At 40.5% G+C, this 16,495-nt stretch overlaps 1 protein-coding gene across 1 annotated transcript in view; it reads right to left on the reverse strand.

Moving 5' to 3' along the window:
• Positions 1-7,880: 7,880 nt before the first annotated feature.
• FANCB (FA complementation group B) overlaps positions 7,881-16,495 on the reverse strand; it is a 66,502-nt gene continuing 57,887 nt past the window's right edge. Inside the window, exons 11-12 of the transcript XR_006267483.1 lie at positions 13,195-13,282; positions 7,881-8,609 (exon numbers count right to left, since the gene is read on the reverse strand). The gene's annotated coding sequence lies outside the window, so the exon portion shown is untranslated. The remainder of the gene's footprint in view (positions 8,610-13,194; positions 13,283-16,495) is intronic.

The following is a 16,495-nucleotide window of genomic DNA, read 5'->3' on the forward strand; positions in this document are numbered from 1 at the left end:
GAATAGAGAGGTTGTGATTCAGGAAAGGTCTGTGGAGGATTCTCATGTCTAATGGCTCAGACGCCTGTGATTTTCACCTGAAGACTAACAAATTTTTGAGAATTTTATACCAGCAAAAACACTGTCACCCTGTGCTGAGAGGGACAGAGAGACGAATACCTTGGAGAGACAGAGATTCACAGGGGAACGCCACGTGAAGACAGAGGCAGATATTGGAGCAATGCATTTACAAGCCAAGGAATGTCAAGGACTGCGCAAACCACCAGAAGTCAGGAAGAGGCAAGGAAGGACCCTCTCCTAGGGCCTGGCTGACACCTTGATTTCAGGCTTCTCACCTCCACAGTGCGAAGGAACACATTTCTGTTGTTTTCAGCCACCTGGTTGGTAGTAGTTGGTTACAACAGCTCTAGGAAATGAATACAGGAAGCATGGAAAATAGATACTAGCTAAAATTTCCTCTTTCACTGAACTTATATACATTCTGTACCTGCTTGGCAGAACAACAGATACATGTTCTGATCTAATAAATAATTAGGTTAAATTAACTAATGATTAACTAAGTTCATTTATGACTTGGCTTGAAAGTTCTACTACTTGTCATTTTGCGCTGTTTGCCTCTGCTTTGATCTCCTATTTCCTTTTCCCCTCTCACACTGTTGTGAAAATACCAAACAAGATTTCTGCAGGTGAAATCCAATGGAATAAACAACAGTGTTCTCTTGACAAACATCACTGCTCATTAGTAAGGGATTTAAATTCTGCCTGGGCTTTGTTTACATACTCAGACACTAATTGTCAGTCAGCCTGGTATGCACAGTGAACCACAGCAGTGGAAATTACCAAAACAGAGGCACAAGACTGATGAGACTGATCCCCGCCCGGTGTGGCTGCTGGAAGCAGTCTCAACTGCCGGAGCCATAGAGGAGGCTTCCAGATCCCTAGGACCAAAGGGTCAGTCGTCGGCCGTTCCAGTGACTGAGCTCACGAGCCGTTAATCAGGCAACTGTATTCTGCTCTTGGGAGAGCCAGAATTGAGCCGCACTGCACATTTCTTTCAGTTCTCTAAAACTGCAAGGAATTCTCGTCTTCAGTTTGATACTGATGCCACCAACCATGCATGGCTCCCTCCCACAAACAGCTGTTTGTCAGCAGGGCCTCTGGGAATGTGGCTGTCTTCATCTACATCTACAAGCAGGTACCTGAGTCAGAGAGAGGCCGCACTGGCAACAGGATTCCTCAGAATAGGCATCCCGACCCACTGGAGAATTGAAACATCTCTTGCTAGGTCGTAACCAGAATGTTTAAAAGACAAAATAGACCAGGCTAGACTAATTAGAACTGAAACATCAGAATGCCTGCCATATAGGAAAGGTAACCATGTCTTCTTCACTTGTTTTTTTCAAAGTATGTTTGTGCATGTGTTTATGTGTATTAGATCATAACAAAACTGCGTATCCTTCTGATGGGGGGGGGATCATGTTTTTAAATGTTTGAAAAACAGAGCTCAAAGCATAATCATGATTCTCAAATTCCCTTTCATCTAAAAGACCACTAGCCCCTTGCACAGTTAACACAGCCACTCCATCTCCACTTCTTTTTAGTAACACTATGTCCCCAGGCCACTGGTGCCTGCTAGGGAAAATAAAGTGCAAAGACTCCAGTCCCTAGAAAACACAAAGAAAAGAGCATGATGGACAATAAGAAGAGCTTTGTGGCTTATTCTCCTTTCAGAGCTTGGTAATTTGCTTGAAACCTTTGGACTGTGGCCACATGACCTGTCTTAGTCTCTTTTTCTGGCTATTTAGGTAAGAGGGTCAAAGAGAAATGGATCATGGCTTCTCCTGAAGGTATTCCCAGACTGACAGCAAAGCAGGAAATTTCAGATAGTGCTACTGTAAGGTAATGTGAGTGCTTTCGAGAAAAACAAGGTAGCTGCTACCAAGGACAGGATGTTCTTAAAAGATAACTAGGAGTTTCCCCATCAGAGAGGAGGAATGACCCTGCAGGCAGAGAATGGAATATGCAGGGTACTTGAAAGGAATGGTGAGGCAATGGGGCCTGGCATGTCATAGGATGGCATGGCATCATATGATGTGGCTGAAACGTTGGGTCACACGGCAGAATGTCAGACCATGGGGTAAGGAGTGAAGGCAGAGACCAGGTCATAGAGGAAAAGCCTTGGCAGTTACACTAGAGTTCAGACATACTCAGTAGTCATTGGAGACCATCGAGGGGTCTTAAGTTGTAATAAAACAATCAGATTTGCAACATAGAAGGGTCATTTTGTAAGGACCACAAGGCTGATTGCTGAGATCAGGGATGGTAAGCTTTTGGAAGCAGGAAAGTTTGACAGAACACTATTACCTTAGATCAGGTAAGACATGGTGGGGACTTTAATTACATTGGTGTAGGAACACAGAGGAGAAAATAAGAGATTGAAGAGATAGAATCAGGAGAATCTAGAGGACTTCCCTGGTGGTTCAGTGGTTAGGAATCTGCCTGTCAATGCAGGGGATCCCTGGTCTGGGAAGATCTCATATGCCATGGGGCAAGTAAGCCCATATGCTACTAGTACTGAAGCCCATATGCCCTAGAGCTCTTGCTCCACAACAAGAGAAGCCACCACAATGAGAAGCCTAAGCACTGCAAATAGAGAGTAGCCCCTAGCAGCAACAAAGTTCCAGCACATTCAAAAGTAAAAATAAATATTTTTTTTTTAATGAGAGAATTTGGAGACTGGTGAAGAAGCAAGCAGAGTCTTGGATAATTCCCATTCTTTCCCACTGGATACGTGCATGGGCGGCTGTACTATCTATTAGGACAGGAATTATGGGAGGAGAAGCAACACTGGAGAGAGATGACAAATTCTGTTTGGGCTAAAATCAATTCATGTGACTACAGGACATCCAAATGAATAAGGATATTAGATAATAGAATCTGGTACCCTCTTTTGCTTTCTAAGCTGAAATGCAATCAAACAACTCAAGAAATGTATAGGCGTTAAATCAATGAACGTTTTCCTTTAAAGTCGCCAGGCAGTGGTTCCTACTATAGCCCTTGAAAATATATTTCAGAAGAAGAAAAGATTTGGCGTGCACTGAATACAAAAAATTCTGGAGAAATTAGGGCACCAATGCTGTTATCTTCAGATCGAGGTCCTGCTAAGACTTGAATAAGTTCTCTTCATTCCAGGATATGAAAACCAAGCTTCATTTTGAGAGCCAAGACATTTGCACTGGTGGAAAAGAGTCAGTCACAAATTTGTCTCTGACTCCAAGAAAACTACTGTTTTGTACACACCAAAAGGACTGGGTTATGACTCATTCAGCCTTGAGCTCTCCCAAAGGGAGTGATATTTATTCCTAGGGACAAGATGTACAGGTCACCCAGCGATTTCAAGACCTGTCTGTTGATTAGCCATGAGCATGTACGGAGCTGAGACAAAACAAACATGCCACTGGGATTTCAGCAATAAACCTGGTCCCGGCAAATGTTATTGCAGAACAAGACTCCAGTTTAATCTGTTGTCTTAAAGACCTCAGGAATTCCTTTGCCACTCAATGTTTTAAAATGATCACCATGGGGAGGTGGGAGGGGGGATCGGGATTGGGAATACATGTAAATCCATGGCTGATTCATATCAATGTATGACAAAACCCACTGGAAAAAAATAAATAAATAAATAAATAAAAAAAAAAAAGAAATGTGGAAATAAAAAAAAAAAACATTTAGTACAAGAGAAAGAAATTGCAACAGATCATATATATATGTGTGTATACATATATATATATTTTTTAAAGCTTAATAATATCACAAACATAAATACAGGGATTTTGATAAATTCAAAAAAAAATAAATAAAATAAAATGATCACCATGTATTTCCTCATCAATGAAGAAATTACATTTTGAAATGCCTTTCTGAATTAAATTACCCAGTAATAACTTTGGATATGTGTAGGTAGGGTGGGGGGTGCGGTTGGGGGCAGAAGAGTGTTGGAGAGAAGAAACTTATGCAGAGTTTTTTTTTTTGGTGGGGGGGGGTGGTGCTGAAGGGGAGGAAGGCACAGGGAATATTATGTAAATATTAGTAAAGTTAAGATCAGAAAAAGTGTCAGAAGTAAAAAAATTAGTATGTTTCTGGCTTCAAACACCATGCTTGCTTTTCATCCTTGGCACTCAGACATAACAGATATAGTTCTGCTGACTTGGGTTAGATTTCATCCTCTTTTCCAAGTTCATTACCTCAATCTCTCTGCAGATTGTTAAACAACTACCTGCCTCTGCCAATTGCAAGGGGTGCCTTGAAGAAAGGTGAGCAAACTCAAAAGGTGAGGGCCTGCTTCTTGGCTCCACACAGTTTAGCAGAGGTAAGAAATCAAGACATCAAAGGCTGCAGTTCGGCAAAAGGGATCCCACTTCTGTTTTGCTAACCTACAGCTCCAGTCTTGATACCACCCAAGCTCCAGTGCTGACTTTAGAGTGGCTTTTCTATGTCACTCTGTCCACTCAGATTCCATAGGCTCAGATGGTATTTATTGTCTCCTCCTCCTCACTGTACTAGCCACCATTTCTGACTTTTATCTCTGAACCCATCCTTCCTGAATTCTCCTGATCCCCCAAAAAGTAGCTGTGTGAGTCTCACTTGTAGGCCACATGATTCACCCTTAAGCACCAGTGATTCACCCTTAAGCATCACCCATCACTTTCTGATATATATTTGTGTTGTAGAGCAACGTCCTGTTTGGTGGTGGTGGTGGTGGTGGTGGTGGTTTGGTTGCTAAGTCGTGTCTGACTCTTTGTGACCCCATGGACTGTCACCCACCAGGCACCTCTGTCCATGGGATTTCCCAGGCAAGAATACTGGAGTGGGTTGCCACGCCCTTCTCCAGGAGATCTTCCTGACCCAGGAATTAAACCTGGGTCTCCTGCATTGCAGGCAGATTCTTTACTGCCTGAGCCCCCAGGGAAGCCCTGTCATGCTCCTTAAGAACATTCAAAACCAAGCATGCTAAGTCCATGGGCGCTGGTATCTGAGGGTCTACAGCTGCTGATTCAACATCTTTGAGAGGGTGGCACTGGTACCTCAAACACACCATGGGCATAACTGAATCCATGGTTTCCCCCGCCCCCACCCCCCACAGAGTGCTCCTCCTTCCATGTCACCTCGCCTCAGAGAGGGCACCAGCACCCCTCTTCTGCTCAAGTCGGGTTCATCCTCTCACTGATTCATCTGCCCACACAGTTGCAGAGCCCCTTCAATCCCACTGCACAATAGCTCTCAAATCCACTTCACATCACTATCCTTGTCCTGCAACAGCCCTCTCATTTTATAGTTCATTCTTTTTTAAAAAAAATTTACTTATTTATTTGGCTATACTGGGTCTTAGGTGCAGCACTCAGTGTCTTTGATCTTTGATCTTCGTTGCAGCATGGAGAATCTTCATTGAGCATGCAAACTGTTAGCTGTGGAACGTGAGACCTAGTTCTCTCGCCAGGAATCAAACCCAGGCCCCCTGCATTGGGAGTACAGAGTCTTAGTCACTGGACCACCAGGGAAGTCGCTATAGCTCCTTCTGCAATCAAAGTCTTATAACTCTTGTCTAGACTTGACACCGTGGCCCTCTGACCCAAGCCAGAGTGATCTTTCTAGAATGTAGTTTTGAGCATGGCATTCTGCTCCTTCACTTCTTTCAAAAGCTTTCTTCTGCCCACATGATACTTCCCAAGAGCCTCCATGCACTGGCCATTCTGACCACTCTGACCCCATCAACCACAGATCAACAAGCCTCTTGTGCTCTCACATGCTACTTTTTCTTGCCACCAAGTCCTCTACTCCTTCTCACGCTCCTCAAATGCCTGGAGGCCTCATATAGCTTTCTTCTTGTTCTAGAAATTAGGAACTTCCATTTCTAACAATGTGCTAGATAAAAGAAAACACTAATCTGAAAGCCTGTGGTTCCAAAGGGTGTATACTCAGAGTAGAGGGCCTCTATTTGGCAGAATCTCTGGCTGAAGTTTATCAAATAAAGAAGCAGGAGAATTCCCTGGTCATGCAGTGGTTAAGCCTCATGCTTTCGAATTTAAGAATTATCATCATATAATTAATAATGAGTATTATCATGATTATTATCAACATATCATTGTTATTAGCAGGATTCACTGAACTCTTCTGTATTCTATTCTTCAAGATGAACAGAGGATAAAACACAACTTTGTAAAGGCAATTTTATGAAAGTCAAAACAATGTAGCATAAAAATGTAGCTTTCAGCAGTCAAGGTATGAATTTCAAAACATCTAAAGGAATCAATAAACTGCATGTTTTTGGACAATCCTTCTTAAATAAGGATTTGATAATTACGGTGAAGTTACAAGTTGGGTTGGAAAATAGCTATTCTATGCTCCTATGAAGGATACAGCTATATGCTTTGGTTCAACTAAGCTGGGTTAAGAATTAGAACAAGGAGTTGAAAAATCAGGTATTCCTGAAAATAAGTTTTGATACTTGCAGTGACAGGCCAAGAAATAAATCCCAACCAGAGCTAAGATTTTGCTCAGAAAGAGATTAGGTGCCATGTTAACATAAAGACATTTATAAGATGTTGGTGCCAAATGTATAGATCAATATCCCTAAAAGACTTTCACTTAGACAAAATTTAAAGCAGGACACCCAAATATTTACCTGATGCACATGATATTTTAGTAAGATTCCCACAAAGTAACATAACCTTTCAATATATTCTAATTACAAAATGTACCCTTAAATAAGCAAGTAATTAGCTTGCTAGATAGGGATGCTTTCCATAAGGAATTTAATATGGAGAGATGTTTACATATTTGAGTATATTAGTTTGATAAACAATGCTCTGTAGCAATTCTTCCTGAAACTATTATATAACAGAATCCGTTGTCAATCCAAGTCAGTCCTGGTTGTTGATAATAAAACCATATACTTAGCATTGAAAAAAAAAATCAGACTCATGTTTTCACTCCTGAGAGCAGGGGTTCAATCCCTGGTTGGGGAACTAAGACCCTGCAAGCTGCGTGGCCAAAAATAAACTACAGAAGCTGGACTAGGGTTGAGTTAAAGGTTAGGAAAGTCAAAGTGCAGGACATACTAGAGGGGGGATTCTGGGCTTCAAAGGAGTGGGGTGAGGAGGGCTTGAGAGAGATGGAGGGAGAGCCCTGAGAAGGAGCAGGGTAGAGACTGTGTCAGGAGAGTGTGAAGATGAAGGAGAGCCCAGTATCACAGTGACATGCTAAGTCTGAAAAGAAAGACCCCCACTGAGCAATTCCCGGTAATGCGGATGGCCCCTGCATGCTTCAGAAGCGGCGTGCCTGTGATGCAGTGTTGTATGGATCATCTTGACTGTCCTGATGGGCGTGTGCACACAGACCGTGCTGCCCTGTCTGACCAGGGGTGACAGGGGAACAGGCCACAGTGTGGACCGACCACAAGAAAATCAGGTGCACAGAAGAGTCTGGATGTCTTTAGTCAGCATGTTAGATTTTCTCCCACCCAAGGGACTGCAATTCAGGGCAGTTTACTTGACATCCAAGGAAAAAGAGGAGAAGAAACTCCTATAGGCAGCTGACCCTTATGTTACAGTTATAGCTCATAGTAAAGTTAAAGGAGTGCTATGAAGTACATAGATGTTTCTGAGCAGGTAAATAAATGCAATAATAAATATGTTAAATATAAGTTAAAATGGATAAACTTATAGAAGGAGGGTGGTAAAAAGCATGCTGGATCATAGATATAAAGTAACATTACAAGGGACTGACGATAACCTAAAAAGATTGGTCTTTGGTTTCTGAAGACTTACCTTACCAAAAAAGGTAAACCGTTTCCAACAGGTGAGAGAAATAATGACATGGTTTTGATTCAAATTAGGGAGAAAGAGAGAAAGAAATGTGTGGAACAGAAGATGAGAGGTTGATTACCATTGTCCTAGAATTTTCACAATCTCTAATCTAGAAACTCAGGTAAACGAAATAAGGTTTTATCTTCTAGCTTACATAATGGAATTTATATAATGAGTAGGTAAAAGCCATCAAGCTTGAGATGTCACAATTCAGGATATATTTTAATGTCAACAACAATCATTTCAGACATAAAAATGTATTTTTCAAAGTCTAAAAAATATACTCTTTCACATGCAGTCCCAGAAACTATGTGTGAGAACATTTGGAGCTTACTGCCGACTCACTGGATTTTTATAAAGACTAACATCTTTCTAGGACTTCAATGCTAATTGGAATTTGAGAAAGCAATGTGAATGAATCCGTATGTAAAATATCAATACATCCTGAAACCCTAGGCAGAAGCAACACCCCCAGAAATTTGGCGGGACTGGGGGTGGGGTGGTTCAAGAATCTCAGAGTACTTGCTAATTAACTTGGATGTATTAGGATAAGTTAGAATACACTACAATAATAATTTCAAAATTCTCAGTAATATAGCACAAAAAAGATTGGTTCTTACTAATGCAAAGTCTAGCAGACCTGGAGACTGGGTGGGATTGCTGTTCTCCATTGGTGCAGTTTTCCACATCGCTTAGATATTATGGTTTCTCCATACCAATATACACTTCCATGGTTGCTGTGGTCTAGGATGACAACATGAAAAATCATGAACAGGCTTCCACCCATAATTTCCATTTCAGTCACATGACTACACCTAACTGCAAGAGGCATGGGCTGAACAGGCCCCCCACCCCTTAGCACAGCCCCAGAAAAGACGAGTAATCTCAGTGGCAAATATTAGTATTGTTTGCTACAGAAATGTAGCAGATCTTTAGATTTTACTCATATTTCCATAGAAAAGATAAAATAAAAATGTGTCCAGGTATTTTCAAGCTCTTTCCCACCTTCCTCCTACTTGTTCCTTGCTTCAGTATGGTGTAACCAAGAAAAAAAAAATAAATAAAAACAGACTTCCAATAATTATTTGTTTTAATCCAATCCACAGTAGAGAAGGACTAAGCTTTCTTTCTACCTATTGCAAGGTTTCTCACCCTTGGCATTATTGATCTTCAGAGCTGGGCCATCCTTGGGAGCTGCCCTGTATTGCAGAACATTTAGCAGCATCCCTGGTCTAGATCCACTGGATACCAACAGCATCTCTCCCACTTCAGTCTGGAGAACCAAAAATGTCTCTAGACACTGTTAAATGTCCCTGGGGGGTAAAATTACTACCGGTTGAGAACTGCTTTTCTATTTGCTTCTCTGGACCTCTAGAAGTGTTCAGATCATTTAACATATAATAGGACTCAGTACTAAGGAAGGGGAGAAACAGACCAAAGATAATACACTTTCTTTCAGATGTACCATGGAGACTTTAGGCAAATCTCAGAACCTTTCTTTGTCTAATCTATAAAGTGGGGAGAATAGTGTTACCTGGTTCACAAGGTTTTTTTGTAGGAATTTAATGAGACACTAAATAGCCCATGCTTTTCTCTCTGTCTCGGGAAACTACTTTTTTATATATCCAGTTCAAGCACATACATGGAACCTATCTTGACTTTCTGTTCTGTTCTGTCTCTTTGCATACTTCTGTGAGAGTTCTTCACTGTGTTGATTAACCATTATTATCATTAGGCCCTCTATTATCTATAGGTGACCTGTCTGGGAAACTTAGCCATCAGGACAGGAGTTGGAAACGAACAAGTGAAGAAAAGGCCTACAAACCCTCTGCACTGAAGTTCAGACACTTTTCTCACTGTGCAGATGTCTCACAAATGATTTCTTCTTCAGCCCCTGCACCATCTTGCACACAGGTACAGGGACCCAATAAATGGTTGTTGAGGGACTAAATTCCCAATTTCAGACAGAAGTCAAATAAGCTCCTCATGATCGGGTTTCCCAACATCACCTTAGGTTAGGAATCCCAAATTACATGGGATGAGGACAGGGAAGGTATTAATACAGGCAAGATCAGCGTTAGCAATAAGTGACAGGTGACAGTCTGACATTAAAAGAGGACATTAAAGGGCAGACATTAATTAACAAATACAAACCGCTGCTCTGGAGAGTAAGCAGTCATACACATCACAATAACCCCTTAGCTGCATTACACTGTCAGTGTATAATAATTGACATCCCTAATAATGACTCTGACATTTTAAAAAATGCTAATTTCTGCTCAGCATGTTCTATTTTAAAAACTCAGAGTAGTATGCAAGGCATTTGAGAAAGATTTCCGTCACAGACTTATAAAACATGCTATTTGCAATGTATCTTAGAGCTTATCTGTTTTCTATATGAAGAAAGTTCTGGAAAGGTGAAGTACACTTGTCCAAGGTCAGGTGCCCAGACAGGCAGGAATAGAACTAAAATCTTAGCTTGCTGACTCCATGGAAAACTCCTTTTCCAGTACATCTTCAAAATTATAAATATATTTCCTTAATTTATTATAATAGCCAAGTTTAATATTTGGCAACTCGGTAAGGGTACAATTCAACTATTTGGAATATTCTTGCACTGGTCCTTATTGAGCCTTTGTGTTGCTCAAAAAGGAAATCATAGTTTAAATCTGGTAGATGGGTCAAATGAAAAAGAAAGCATGATGCTTGACTCAGTGATTGAACTTTCTAGAAGAGAAGGGAAGTTTTACATGTAAGAAGTCAGAACAATGCAAAGTGGTGTGGAGGGTGGCAATGAATCTGAGTGTGTAGAAACTAAATCTAGATGCTCTGGGAATTAAGAGATAAGAGACATCAACCCATGGCATGTGGTCAAGGATGGTCAAGATGGGGTGGGACAGGTCATCTGAGTTGGATGTTCCAGATGCAGAGAACAATGTTAGAAAACACTAGAAGGGGCTGGAAGCCTAGATCACATTTTCTAAATCATTCACTCGAACAGGTTATCTAACAGTTATGAATTATTTATGAAGATGGAGGGGGTGGTTACAGGAAATATTAAAAATTTAACCTGCCCTGGAAAATCTAAATTGAAGAGAGAATAAATAAAATGACCCAATTGTTCTAGACTAGCACTGTCTGATAGAAATATAATACATGTTACATGTATAATTTAAAATTTTCTAGCAGCCCTATTTAAAAAAGTAAAAAGCAGATTAAATTCACTTTTAAAATATATCTTATCTAACTCAAAACATATAAAATATTATTTCAGTATGTACTCTCTATATAAAAATTATTAATGTCATATTTTACATTTTTTTACTAAGTCTCTGAAATCTAACATGCAGTCCACACTTACAGCATACCTCAATTTGGATGTTAAACTCATCAGAAATAATCTGCACTTAGATTCTATAAAATTTACAATTGAAAAGATGAATTCACCTACCCAAGCAGTTGCAAATACATATACATAAAAGTTTCCCCATAACTTAATCAAATACTAAAAATCATTTCCTGTTAATATTCCCAACCACATTGACAAAAGTGCTTCAGTTCTTAAATTTAAAAACAAATCAAATAAAACTAAATAAACTAAAAGTGGCTATGCTTTAGGCTCTGCAGGTCTAGATGTGGGTGTCAGGAGTGGGAAGCAGAGCAGCCAGGTGACCTGGGGCCCTTGGATGGCTGACTCAGAGTGCCTGGAGGGAGCCTCTGCGTATGAGTTAGCACAGCAAAGGGTGTCACCCTCTCCTACTCGCCAAGAAGAAAGGAGATATCAAGATAAAAATAGATCTCCAGGGAGACTAATCTGCAACAGAACAGAGAAAACAAAAGAGAAAAAAGCAAAGTCAGGAAGACCAAGGAACAGCTCACTGTAATAAGTAAAATGTGAGATAATGAGGACTAGAGCTGGAAGTGGGAAGGAGTTGATCTGAGAGGCTGTTTGTTAAACACAAGAACTGACAGGACTGAAGAATAGATGAGACATAGAAGAAGGGCCATCCGCTGAAGAAGTCAGAGGGACCTGGGTTTTGTTTCCTGGTTTTGTGTTTTGTTTGGGTTTTTGTTCTGTGCTTTTTCTCTATTCTCTCTTCTATGAGGATTAACAGGAAAAATTATAGTCCAGAGCAGTTCCCAGGAGCTCATGGATTCTTGAGATGGAACGCCGGGGAATGCAAAGGGTCTATTGTTAGGAATGAAAGAGAAAAGAGGAGGGGAGGGGAGGAAAGGGGGGAGGAGACATAGAAGGAGAAGCGATGAATTCTGAATTTAGGATTTACCAACAAATAAATAGATCAAACCATCTGAGTGACAGAGATCAATTCATTTCCAGGGACAGAGAAGCCTTCAAAGGAATGTCTCCAATGTGGTAAGCGACTGAACCAGACAGGTTAGGGGTCTGTTCCAGGGCCTCATTCACTTGGTCAACATTTACTGAGACAAAGGCCTCAGTGTGTGCATTCTAGATTCAAGTGAGGTGAACCACCCTGGGAGAGAGCCCTGTTAGGATCTCAGCCAGGACTAAAGCTCAGATACCCTCTGTCCACAGCAGAGTCATGCTCTGGGTCACTGGCAGGGTTCTGGCTTCAGAGATGGGTCAGTCTAAATCATATTCTTTCCACTTGATGATTCATTTGCCACCTCTAACAATGCTCTTCAAGGAAGATCTTACTGTTACTATCAACAGCAAAGTAATTAGATTCATATCTTAAAGGGAAAAGAGAAGATGGGGCTATGGAGAGGTGGGATGAGAAATCTTCATGGTAGAGATGGTGCTAAAGGCAGCACAGGACTTGGGAGAGGGAAGTTAGTGTTGGTCTCTCATCCATTAGCTGATACAAAAAGATGGGTGTGGAGGTATAGAAATGACATAAATTATGATGCAAGAAAATCCAGAGGACATCCAATTCAATATGAACAGATGGCACGTTATACCATTTAATTTTGGAGAGGAATAGTGTTCAAACTGAATTAGGATAGAATGGTCTAACTTTGTAACTTCTCTTTGCATAGAAATGTCATAATATTTTTCCACTAAGGATCAACGGGACCACCATATTTTCACTTGCTCCAAATAGATTTCCATTCTACCCTGGTGAACAGTTGTGATTTTTCATTTGTTAGTTATGAAACTTCTATTTCCTCTGCTTTGTAATTTGGAGGAATGTTTAGTATTCTGAGTTCAAACTGTGAAATACAATAGAGAAAATTACCCATCTTGGAAATGTAATTCCTTTTATTGCATAGCTGACTTTTTAAAAAAGAACTTTAAAGGAACAATCTATTCATTAAATTTAACCATTTGCATAAAACAAGGCTTTACCTCAATTTAGTCCTTCTTTCCAAACTTTTCATAAAAGGTAAAATTCAGTCTCATTAACTCCACACTTCTCTCCGTGATATTCAAGATTCTGAAATCAGAGAACCATAGAGCATGCAGTAAGAAAAAGCAGTTGCCTGGCGTGTCTTTCTTCCCTCTTCATCTGACATCTCCTACAAATCATTCACGTGAACTCCTCTGCACCCTTATAAAACCTCTACTCTTTTGGAGAAATCTACTTGTGTTTTTCTTATGTATGAACACATCTGATTGTGCCAGACCTTCAGGGAAGGACCTTCATGCACATCTTTGTATCTCCGGAGAGTACCCGTAACTGGTCTAGGAAGCATCTGGAGAAATATTTCTGTAAGAAATAAAGAATGGATGTATAAATGATCAAGCAAACGAACTGGAAGAACTGGATTTGATCTTCAGGTGGTAATATTCAGTTGGAACTCTTACCACCTTGAGCAACTCACTCCACCTCTCTGAGCTTCAATTTCCTTATCATAATAAGGAGAAATAGTGGACTGCCCAGTGAACTTGTAGGACGCTGGAAAGCACCACATTTGATAATGTGTGAAAACTCTTGACAAATGGTAATGCACTATGCAAATATTAGTTACTAACTGGTGTCTGGATAGAGACATAAAAACCTAGCCAAGTACAGGACATACATAGAAAGTAAATTCCACATGTCTGGGAATGATGCCATTGTTGACTCAGATCCCAAAGCAAAATCCTAAGAAACATCCTTTATTCCTCCTTCTCCTTCACTCCTAACACCCAATTAGGACCAGTGTCACCTGTTTCACCATCACAGAAGACAATACAGACATGAACAATTATACATTCAAGGCTCTACCCCTGCTGGTAACAGCAAGTCCACTTCCTCCCTCCATGTCACATCTCCCCACAATTGACCACAGCCTCCAGGGCCTTACCCAATTCCAGAAGTGGGACCAGGACACAAAGTATGGTATTAATTTTTCATACAAACGCTCTCTGGAGAAACAAGTAGAGAACTGCTTTCTGTCAGAGTTCTCCCACAATTTTGCAGTTGTAAACAAGTTCCGTACAGTTGACTTCTGCTGGAAAGTCTGGTCAACAGCCCATCTCAGGCTACAAGGATTGCCACATCATGGACCGTAATAGCTCGCGAGGTTAGGTCTGGAGGAGCCTCCAGCTAAAGCCATAGACTATGCCTAAACCAGCCCTTCTCCATAAACTCCAAAACCTGCCCTGGTCTCTGTTCACAAGCCCCCTTTCCTCACTCACTGTATTTATAGGGTCCCATTGTCTGTCTCTACCACTGGTTTGCAGAAGAGATCTTTCTGGCCCAAGTTTATAAGTCTTCCTAACTTTGAATCTTGGGAAGCACATATGCAGTTCTCACATGTCTTCCCACACAGAATATGGGTGCTTTCTCCTCTTATATTTACATCACCAAAGGAGTCAGTAGCTTTTACACAACAATGAACATCAGTTTCAAGGGTATCACCCACCTTGGGCACTCCATTCAGTATCTGTCTTAACATGCGATCTATTACACAAGCAATCACAAAGTTCTGCCCTTTTCAATGCCAAAATGTTTCCCAATTCCCTTCATTTGCGTCGCCACCACCTTGTTCAGGCCACGTCTTTCACCTGGATTGTTGTGGTGGCTTCCTCACATTGCCTGTTTTGTAGTGCTCTGGTCCAATTCTATATCCCAAACAGTAACCAGAATACTCTTTCCAAATGCAAATCAGATCTTGTCACCTCCTGGTTCAACACAAGTCAGATGCTTCCCACTGACCTCCTAGTGAACCCCTTGACGTGATTTTACAAGACCATCGTGATCTGGTCACTATGTATAATACTTCTTCAGCATTATGTGATATCTTCTTCTGCCTCCCCCACTGCTCACTAATCATCCCATTCCTTCTTTCCTAGCCCTATGCTCCCATTTCCCCAAAGGAGTTTCTTGTTGCCTCCTTGACCTCCCTGACCTAACTTTGAAGGAAGAGAGAAGAAAACAAAATATGTTTTCTTCCTGATGAGGAAGAAAACAAAAATATCAGGTGGTTCTCATTGCTTTTCATTTTGAGAAATCTCTAATTTTTCTAATAAGTCTCTCTGAGTTTCTCCTGAATAAGCTGGAGGTAGGAGGTGGGCACTGAACCAACCACTTATGTGATTCAGTCATCACCTGCCAAGAGAGTGACTAGACATTTGACACCTGTTGGTCTCAGCTCTGGGGGCTTCATGGGACACCCCAGACAATAAGAAAAGCCCCCACTTAATATCACTTGACATTAGTTTAACATGGCCTGGTTATGTGACTACACGAATTTAGCAGACTAAAAGAGAACCTTCTGGAATAATCATCTGTTTAAATAATTAGGTCATATATATATCACATTCAATGTTTTTATCTTATTCTGTTATGTTCTATGTCATGTCATGAAAGTGTAAGTGTTAGTCTCTCAGTGGTGTCTGACTCTTTGTGACCCCATGGACTGTGGCCCCCCAGGGTCCTTTGTTCATGGAATTCTCCCGGCAAGAATAACGGAGTGGGTAGCCATTCCCTTCTCCGGAGGATCTTCTGACCCAAGGATTGAACTCAGGTCTCCCACATTGCAGGTAGATTCTTTACCATCTGAGCCACCAGGGAAGTCCCATGTTATGTCAACTGTCATCATCATTTGTCAACTGTATGACAGAGGGTTAATCTGTTAGATGGCAGCATTTTCGGAATATACATATATATTGAAAACATGAAATTAGATAGATGTCTTTTTCCCTGTTTTACTGGCTTTTATCAAGCTTATATCCTCAGTATGGGGCTTCACTTTTCATGTGATTTTTTTTTCCTCTCTCAAGGGTTTTCTGTAATTGAGGCATATAACCTACTACTGGATTGTGGTAAAATTGTAGTATATTTCAACTAAATTGATGTGGCAGTTTCTTACCTAAACAATATTTTAGCCATTGTAGGCATTATGGAATTTTGAGACTCAAAGCTGCTTATGGTAAAAATATCAATTTTCTGTATATGCATTTATCTTTATAGCAATAAAAGAAATTTATAACAGATCAAAACAATTATACTTTAGTAAAGCAATGAATAGAATATTTTAGGTACTTCAAATATCTATATCTGAATTTCTAGATCAGTATTAATTTTGAAAAATGTTCTCTTTTGTCTTGACTTATTTGTGGAATTCATTTTTTTGAAGGGGATTTCATAGCTAAGGAAAGAATGCATGCAAAAAAAGCATTTTTAAAACTTTTAAATTTGAGTTCCTGTATGTGCTTAGTC

Source organism: Cervus canadensis, chromosome X (genome assembly GCF_019320065.1).
Source record: "Cervus canadensis isolate Bull #8, Minnesota chromosome X, ASM1932006v1, whole genome shotgun sequence".
In the NCBI taxonomy this organism is placed as follows: domain Eukaryota; kingdom Metazoa; phylum Chordata; class Mammalia; order Artiodactyla; family Cervidae; genus Cervus; species Cervus canadensis.